Here is a 9,859-nt window from a genome sequence, read left to right on the forward strand (position 1 = left end):
AACAACCCCCTTATCATCAACCCAATTACACGACTAGCCTTAGGTAGCATTCTAGCTGGCTTCCTCATCACATCATTCATCCTCCCCTCAAAAACCCCGCCAATAACCATACCACCCATCACAAAATTCACAGCTATCATCATCACGCTACTAGGCATTATCCTAGCTCTCGAACTCTCAAACATAACCCATTCACGCGCCCTCAACAAAACGCCCCCTCTAACTTCTCCTCTTCACTAGGTTACTTTAACCCCCTCACCCACCGTATCAGCTCTTCAAACCTTCTCAACACCGGCCAAAAAATCGCCACCCACCTAATCGACCTATCCTGATATAAAAAAATCGGCCCTGAAGGCCTCGCAGATCTCCAACGCATCATATCCGAAACCTCTACCCCTATACACTCAGGCCTCATCAAAACCTACCTAAGCACATTCACTCTCTCCATCCTTATCATCCTAATCTCCTACAGAACCTTTTCCCCCAATGGCCCCAAACCTTCGTAAATCCCACCCCCTCCTAAAAATAGTTAATGATTCCCTAATCGATCTACCCGCACCCTCCAACATCTCAGCATGATGAAATTTCGGATCCCTCCTTGGCATCTGCCTAATAACACAAATCATCACAGGTCTATTACTTGCCACCCACTACACCGCTGACACAGCCCTGGCTTTCTCATCTGTCGCCCACACATGCCGCAACGTCCAATACGGCTGACTAATCCGCAACCTCCATGCCAACGGGGCCTCATTCTTCTTCATCTGTATCTACTTGCATATCAGACACGGATTCTACTACGGATCCTACTTATTCAAAGAAACCTGAAACACGGGAGTCATCCTCCTCCTTACCCTCATAGCCACTGCCTTCGTCGGTTACGTCCTCCCCTGAGGACAAATATCCTTCTGAGGGGCAACCGTCATCACAAACCTATTCTCAGCCCTTCCCTACGTAGGACAGACTATTGTCGAATGAGCTTGAGGCGGATTCTCTGTAGACAACCCCACCCTCACCCGATTTTTCGCCCTGCACTTCCTCCTTCCATTCTTAATCGCAGGACTCACCCTAATTCACTTCACTTTCCTCCATGAATCCGGCTCAAACAACCCCCTCAGAATCGTATCCGACTGCAACAAAATCCCCTTCCACCCGTACTTCTCTGTAAAAGACATCCTAGGATTCATATTTATACTCCTGCCCCTTGTAACCCTAGCACTATTCTCACCCAACCTCCTAGGCGACCCAGAAAACTTCACACCCGCTAACCCCCTAGTCACACCCCACCACATCAAGCCTGAATGATACTTCCTATTTGCCTATGCCATCCTACGTTCAATCCCTAATAAACTAGGAGGAGTCCTAGCCCTAGCTGCCTCAGTCCTAGTCCTATTCCTAGCCCCCCTCCTCCACACATCTAAACAACGCTCGATAGCCTTCCGACCCCTTCCCCAACTCTTATTCTGGATACTAGTGGCCAACCTCCTCATCCTCACCTGAATCGGCAGCCAACCAGTAGAGCACCCTTTCATTATTATTGGCCAATTAGCCTCCATCGCCTACTTCTCCACAATCCTAATTCTTCTCCCCCTTGTTAGCTCCCTAGAAAACAAATTACTAAACTTCTAACTCTAATAGTTTATTAAAAACATTGGTTTTGTGAGCCAAAGACTGAAGACACACAATTCTTCTTAGAGTTTTACCTGCAAACAAATAAAATAAAACACTGCCTCCCCCTCCCCCCATGAATGTATTTCATGCATTCATGTCTAACCTATGTATTTCTGTGCATTCTATTTTTCCAGAGTACACAGATATGCAACCTAGGACATATTACTAATGTATTTATGGCATACAAGTCACTTTTCACATACCATCTCAATGTAACTCACCATCCTACTATCTGAAGAATTACCTACTTCATGGTCACAGGTATGAAGCCCTATAGTTTGTACTAAAACCCCTCTAATGTTTGGTTATACATATAAATTATCCTACCACACAGCAGTGCTTGGTCAAATGAACTCCATGGTAACGGCCCATAACTTGCCATTATTTCTCGTCGTGCCGGTAGCTGTCGTACCAGGTTATCTATTAGTCGTTCACCTCATGTGAAATCAGCAATGCACCGCATATAAGACTCTACGCTACTAGCTTCAGGCCCGTACTTTCCCCCTACACCCCTAGCACAACTTGCTCTTTTGCGCCTCTGGTTCCTATCTCAGGGCCATTACTGGTCCTCCCATTTACCTTGCTTTTCATGAGACCTCTGGTTGGCTATATATTACCATTTTCGTCCGTGATTGCGGCATTCCAAACTTTGGCACTTTTGGTTCCTTTTTTTGGGGGCGTCTTCACTCTGCCCTTCAGAGTGCGGTGGGTGAATACAATCTCTTGACATGTGCATACAATCCCTATCATCCTATTTTGTGGCTCTCAAGAGTCACTGAAGCTGAGACGGTGTGCGTGTATGGGGAATCATTTTAACACTGATGCACTTTGTTTTACACTTGGTTATGATATCTTTTATCCTTGAGTCTTGATGTTCTATTTAGTTAATGCCTGATGGACATGATTTTCTCTATTTTCACATCTTCTAAGAATCCTATTACTTTGAAAATGTTACTAGGTGTTTTCGTTATAAAAGACTTCACGAAACACGTTCATTTTTTTTCCTTTTTTTTTGTTTTTGTTTTTTTTTTCATTCGTTCAACACCGAGATCCCTATTATTTAACGTTCGTCGTTCGATACATTCGTTTGTTTGTTTGTTGACTAAATTTGTTCATTTTTTATACCCTATCCCCCTACCATCGTACGTTATCATTCGTGATCGACGATCAACGTATTCCACACCAGCCTTCAACAGGCCAAATCCCTTTAACGTTTTATCCATCATAAACAACCCCACCATCATCAGAGAAAGAGGGCTCAAACCTCTACCACCAACTCCCAAAGCTGGTATTCTAAACTAAACTATCCTCTGCCACCCTAAACCGCCCGAATCGCCCCACATGACAACCCTCACACTAATTCCAGTACTACAAAAAGAGTCAACAGCAACCCCCACCCAGCCACCAAAAACATCCCCACTCCCCAAGAATAAAACATTGCTACCCCACTAAAATCTAACCGAACAAAAACTGCCCCGCCATTGTCAACAGTTCACACCCCCAACTTTATATACTTCCCTACACCAGTGACAACCATGCCTGCAACAAGCACCCCAACTAAACCCACTCCATACCCTAACACCCGCCAATCCCCGCAAGTTTCAGGAAAAGGATCCGCCGCCAAAGCCACAGAATAAACAAAAACCACCAACATCCCCCCTAAATAGACTATAAACAACACCAACGCCACAAACGAGATCCCAAGACTCAACAATCACCCACATCCTACAACCGATGCCAACACCAAACCAACCACACCATAATAAGTAGACGGATTAGATGCAACCGCCAAACCCCGTAAGACAAAACACAACCCTAAAAACAGCATAAAATAAGTCATCATTAATTTCTACTTGGCTTCAATCCAAGACCTATGACCCGAAAAGCCGTTGTTGTGATTCAACTATAGAAATCTAACCTCTTTATAATTCGACATAACCCCAAAACTTAGAGGACAACAAATGACCAACAAAACAACAAACGTCCTCGTAGCTTACCTTCAAAGCATGACACTGAAGATGTCAAGACGGCCGCTAACGCTTCCCAAGGACAAAAGACTTAGTCCTAACCTTACTATTAATTCTTGCCAGATCTATACATGCAAGTATCTGCGCCCCAGTGTAAATGCCCCTAACCCCCTACCAGGACAAGAGGAGCAGGTATCAGGCACACCCTCCCCCGTAGCCCAAGACACCTTGCTTAGCCACACCCCCACGGGTATTCAGCAGTAATTAACATTAAGCAATGAGCGCAAGCTCGACTTAGTCATGGCAACACCAGGGTTGGTAAATCTGTGCCAACCACCGCGGTCATACAAGAAACCCAAATTAATTGTTTACGGCATAAAGAGTGACTCAACACTATCGCCCCACCTGAGGCCAAAACATGTCTGAGCTGTCATAAGCCCAAGACACACCTAAGCCCACATCCTCCTCAACTTCAGCAATCAACCGATTTCACGAAAGCCAGGGGACAAACTGGGATTAGATACCCCACTATGCCTGGCCGTAAATTCAAATGCTTTTTCCCACCCAAGCATTCGCCAGGGAATTACGAGCACAAACGCTTAAAACCCTAAGGACTTGGCGGTGTCCCAAACCCACCTAGAGGAGCCTGTTTTATAATAGATAACCCATGCTACACCCAACCCCCCCCTTGCCTACAAGTAGCCTACATACCGCCGTCGCCAGCCCACCTCACTTGAGAGCCTAACAGTGGGCACAACAGCCCTACCTGCTAGAAAGACAGGTCAAGGTATAGCCTATGAGGGGGAAAGAAATGGGCTACATTTTCTGACCCAGAAAACAACGAAAGAGGGCCTGAAAACCTGCCCTCAGAAGGCGGATTTAGCAGTAAAATATGACCATCACGCTTGTCTTAAACCGGCCCTGGGACACGTACATACCGCCTGTCACCCTCCTCACAAGCAAACCCTTTCCCCCCTCCAATTAAACCCATAACCCGACAAAGATGAGGTAAGTCGTAACAAGGTAAGTGTACCGGAAGGTGCACTTAGCACATCAAGACGTAGCTAAACATCAAAGCACTCAGCTTACACCTGAAAGATACCTGCCCACAACTCAGGTCATCTTGAAGCCTACTTCTAGCCCTACCAACATCTGCAAAATTCCACTCCCACCTAACCAAAACATTTCACACACTTAGTATAGGCGATAGAATAGATTCCCCCCACCAAGCAGGCACAATAGAGACACGTACCGTAAGGGAAAGATGAACTAATAATGAAAACCCAAGCATAATACAGCAAAGATTAACCCTTGTACCTTTTGCATCATGATTCAGCAACAACAACCAAGCAAAACGAACTTAAGCTTGCCACCCCGAAACCCAAGCAAGCTACTCACAAGCAGCTACATATTGAGTGAACCCGTCTCTGTCGCAAAAGAGTGGGATGACTTGTTAGTAGAGGTGAAAAGCCAACCGAGCTGGGTGATAGCTGGTTGCCTGTGAAATGAATCTAAGTTCTACTCTGACAGCTCCTACACTACCTTCCCTTCAATAAATCCTGCAGCCACTCAGAAGCAACTTAAAGGGGATACAGCCCCTTTAAAAAAGAACACAACCTCCCATAGCGGATAACCTTCAAACCCCACCACAAATGTTGACCTTCAAGCAGCCACCAACAAAGAGTGCGTCAAAGCTCATGTACCAAAAAATACAAAAACAATGCGAATCCCTACACCCCATAACAGGCCAACCTATTACACAGAGGAGAATTCATGCTGAAATAAGTAACTAGGGGCCTCTCCCCTCACAAGCGTGAACTTACATACTCTCATTATTATCCAAAACCAAGTACACTTATCCCCACAAGATCCAATACTCCCCCTCCCCCGTTAAGCCAACTCAGGAGCGCCCAACATGAAAGATTCAAATCTGTAGAAGGAACTAGGCAAACCCAGGGGCCCGACTGTTTACCAAAAACATAGCCTTCAGCCCACCAAGTATTGAAGGTGATGCCTGCCCAGTGACACCCAGTTCAACGGCCGCGGTATCCTAACCATGCGAAGGTAGCGCACAAGTCTCATAAATCGAGACTTGTATGAATGGCTAAATGAGGTCCCAACTGTCTCCTAGAGATAATCAGTGAAATTGATCTCCTCGTGCAAAAGCGAGGATGAAAACATTAGACGAGAAGACCACGTGGAACTTCAAAATCAGCAGCCACACCTCACAACCTTCATAAACCTACCAGGCCCTCCACCCAACCCACCTCACTGGCTAGCATTTTTCGGCTGGGGCGGCCCTGGAGAAAAACAAACCCTCCAGAAACAAGACCTACCTCTTAACCAAGAGCAACCCCTCAACGTGCTAACAGCAACCGGACCCAGTACAACTGAGCAATGAACCAAGCTACCCCAGGGATAACAGCGCAATCCCCTTCAACAGCCCATATCGACAAGGGGGTTTACGACCTCGATGTTGGATCAGGACACCCTAATGGTGCAGCCGCTATTAAGGGTTCGTTTGTTCAACGATTAACAGTCCTACATGATCTGAGTTCAGACTGGAGCAATCCAGGTCGGTTTCTATCTATGACAGACTCTCCCCAGTACGAAAGGACCTGGAAAGTAAGGCCTATGCCCCAGACACGCCTTCCTCTCAAGTACGGAATCCAACTAAACTACCTAAAGAGCTCCCAACACATGTCTCAAATAAAGGACCGCTAGCATGGCAGAGCCCGGCAAATGCAAAAGGCTTAAGCCCTTTAACCAGCGGTTCAAATCCTCTCCCTAGCTCCTTACCCATGACCCTCACCTCCACCCTAACCAACCTCACCCTCGCATTCTCTTACGCTATCCCCATCCTAATCATGGTGGCCTTCTTAACACTGGTCGAACGAAAGATCCTAAGCTACATGCAAGCCCGGAAAGGCCCAAATGTTGTTGGCCCATTCGGCCTCCTACAACCCCTAGCAGACGGAGTAAAACTTTTCATCAAAGAACCCATCCGCCCCTCCACCTCATCCCCCCTGTTATTCCTACTAACCCCCACCCTAACCTTACTCTTTGCCCTTACCATTTGAATTCCCCTCCCCCTTCCATTCTCCTTAACTGACCTCAACCTCAGCTTCCTATTCCTCCTTGCCATGTCCAGCCTCGCAGTATACCCCATCCTATGATCAGGCTGAGCCTCAAATTTGAAATATGCCTTAATCGGAGCCCTCCAAGCAGTTGCACAAACCATTTCCTACGAAGTGACCCTAGCAATCATCCTCTTATCTGCAATTATATTAAGCAGCAATTACACCCTAAGCACACTTGACACTACCCAAGAACCCCTCTACCTGATCTTCTCCTCCTGACCTCTCACCATAATATGATATATCTCCACGCTTGCCGAAACAAACTGCGCTCCATTCGACCTCACCGAGGGCGAATCAGAACTTGTATCCGGCTTCAACGTCGAATACGCCGCTGGACCATTTGCCCTCTTCTTCTTAGCCGAATATGCTAACATCATAATAATAAACGCCCTAACAACCATTCTATTCCTCAACCCAAGCTGACTCAATCCCCCATCAGAACTCTTCCCCATCATCCTAGCCTCTAAAGTCCTACTCCTCTCTTCTGGCTTCCTCTGAATTCGTGCCTCATACCCCCGATTCCGTTACTACCAACTCATGCACCTCCTATGAAAACACTTCCTCCCTCTCACACTAGCCCTATGCCTCTGACACATGAGCATGCCCATTTCCTACGCAGGCCTACCTCCTTACCTAAGGAAATGTGCCTGAACTCAAAGGGTCACTATGATAAAGTGAACATAGAGGTACACCAGCCCTCTCATTTCCTTCAAACCCACACCCACCTTAACCTTAGAAAAGTAGGAATCGAACCTACACAAAAGAGATCAAAACCCTTCATACTTCCCTTATATTATTTTCTAGTAGGGTCACCTAATAAAGCTATCGGGCCCATACCCTGAAAATGAAGGTTCAACCCCCTCCCCTACTAATGAACCCCCACGCTGAACTAATCCCAATAGCAAGCCTCACCCTCGGCACTACCATCACAATTTCCAGCAACCACTGAGCAATAGCCTGAACCGGCCTAGAAATCAATACCATCACCATCATCCCCATAATCTCAAAATCCCACCACCCCCGAGCCATTGAAGCAACAATCAAGTACTTCCTAGTCCAAGCAGCCGCCTCCGCTTCCATCTTGTTCTCAAGCCTAATCAATGCCTGATCCACTGGCCAATGAGACATCACCCAACTAACCAACCCCACATCATGCTTACTCCTCACAACAGCAATCGCTATAAAACTAGGCCTAGTGCCCTTCCACTTCTGATTCCTTGAAGTCCTTCAAGGTTCATCACTAACCACAGTGCTCCTACTATCAACAGCTATAAAATTTCCCCCTATCACTATCCTCCTACTCACATCCAACTCCCTCAACCCTCCCCTCCTAACCCTAATAGCTATTGCATCAGCTGCCCTCAGTGGTTGAACAGGACTCAACCAAACTCAACTCCGAAAAATCCTAGCTTTCTCCTCTATCTCTCACCTAGGATGAATAACCGTTATCATCATCTACGCCCCTAAACTCACCCTCCTAACCTGCCTTCTCTACACCCTCCTAACCTCAGCCATTTTCCTCTCCCTCAATACATCCCGCACCACAAAACTATCGACGTTAATAACATCGTGGACAAACACCCCCATACTCAACGCAGCCCTCATACTTACCTTTCTCTCCCTCGCCGGCCTACCTCCCTTCACCGGTTTCCTACCCAAATGACTCATTATCCAAGAACTAACCAAACAAGAAATGACTCCCACAGCCCTAACCCTTGCCCTCCTCTCCTTACTAAGCTTATTCTTCTACCTCCATCTCGCTTACTCCTCATCCGTCACACTCCCCCCAAACTCAATCAACCAAACAAAGCACTGGTACATCAACAAAAACACTAACTCGCTAATCGCCATCCTAACCTCCCTATCAACCCTCCTCCTCCCACTCTCCCCTCTAATTGTACCCACTATCTAAGAAACTTAGGATAACCCCACCCAAACCGAAGGCCTTCAAAGCCTTAAATAAGAGTTGAACCCTCTTAGTTTCTGCTAAGACCCGCAGGATATTACCTTACATCGCCTGAATGCAACCCAGACACTTTAATTAAGCTAGGGCCTTAACCCTCATCTCCTAAACAGGTGGGCCTCTATCCCACAAAATTCTAGTTAACAGCTAGATGCCCCAACCTTACAGGCTTCCGTCTAAACCAAAGTCCCGGTGCACCTTCAATGCACATCGATGAGCTTGCAACTCAACATGAAATTCACCACGGAACTGGTAAGAAAGGGAATTAAACCCCTGTAAAAAGGACTACAGCCTAACGCCTTAACACTCAGCCATCTTACCTGTGACTTTCATTAACTGATGACTATTCTCCACCAGCCACAAAGACATTGGCACCTTATATCTTATCCTCGGCGCATGAGCTGGCATAATCGGCACAGCCCTTAGCCTCCTCATCCGAGCAGAACTAGGCCAACCCGGTACCCTCCTCAGCGACGACCAAATCTATAACGTCATCGTTACTGCCCATGCATTCGTAATAATCTTCTTCATAGTAATACCCATTATAATCGGAGGGTTCGGAAATTGACTTGTACCACTCATAATCGGGGCCCCCGACGTAGCATTCCCACGAATAAACAACATAAGCTTCTGACTCCTCCCCCCATCATTCCTTCTCCTCCTAGCCTCCTCCACAGTAGAAGCAGGAGCCGGAACAGGATGAACCATCTACCCACCCCTTGCCGGCAACTTAGCCCTCGCAGGAGCCTCAGTGGACCTAGCCATCTTCTCACTCCATTTAGCAGGTATCTCATCAATCCTAGGGCAATCAACTTCATTACAACAGCCATTAACATGAAACCTCTGGCCATTTCACAATATCAAACTCCCCTATTCGTCTGATCCGTCCTTATCACCACTGTCCTCCTGCTTCTATCACTTCCTGTACTCGCCACTGGCATTACGATACTCCTCACAGACCGCAACCTGAACACCACATTCTTCGACCCTGCTGGGGGGGGAGACCCCATCCTCTACCAACATCTCTTCTGATTCTTTGGCCACCCTGAAGTCTACATCCTGATTCTTCCAGGATTTGGCATCATCTCACATGTAGTAGCGTACTACGCCGGTAAAAA

The 9,859-nt window shown here is 46.8% G+C and overlaps 2 pseudogenes; both read left to right on the forward strand.

Moving 5' to 3' along the window:
* Window positions 1-486: 486 nt before the first annotated feature.
* Window positions 487-1,650, forward strand: LOC128899422 (cytochrome b-like; annotated as a pseudogene).
* A 5,947-nt stretch (window positions 1,651-7,597) lies between these two features.
* LOC128899431 (NADH-ubiquinone oxidoreductase chain 2-like) lies at window positions 7,598-8,833 on the forward strand (annotated as a pseudogene).
* The last annotated feature ends 1,026 nt before the right edge of the window (window positions 8,834-9,859 follow it).

Source organism: Dryobates pubescens, chromosome Z, assembly GCF_014839835.1.
Source record: "Dryobates pubescens isolate bDryPub1 chromosome Z, bDryPub1.pri, whole genome shotgun sequence".
In the NCBI taxonomy this organism is placed as follows: Eukaryota; Metazoa; Chordata; class Aves; order Piciformes; family Picidae; genus Dryobates; species Dryobates pubescens.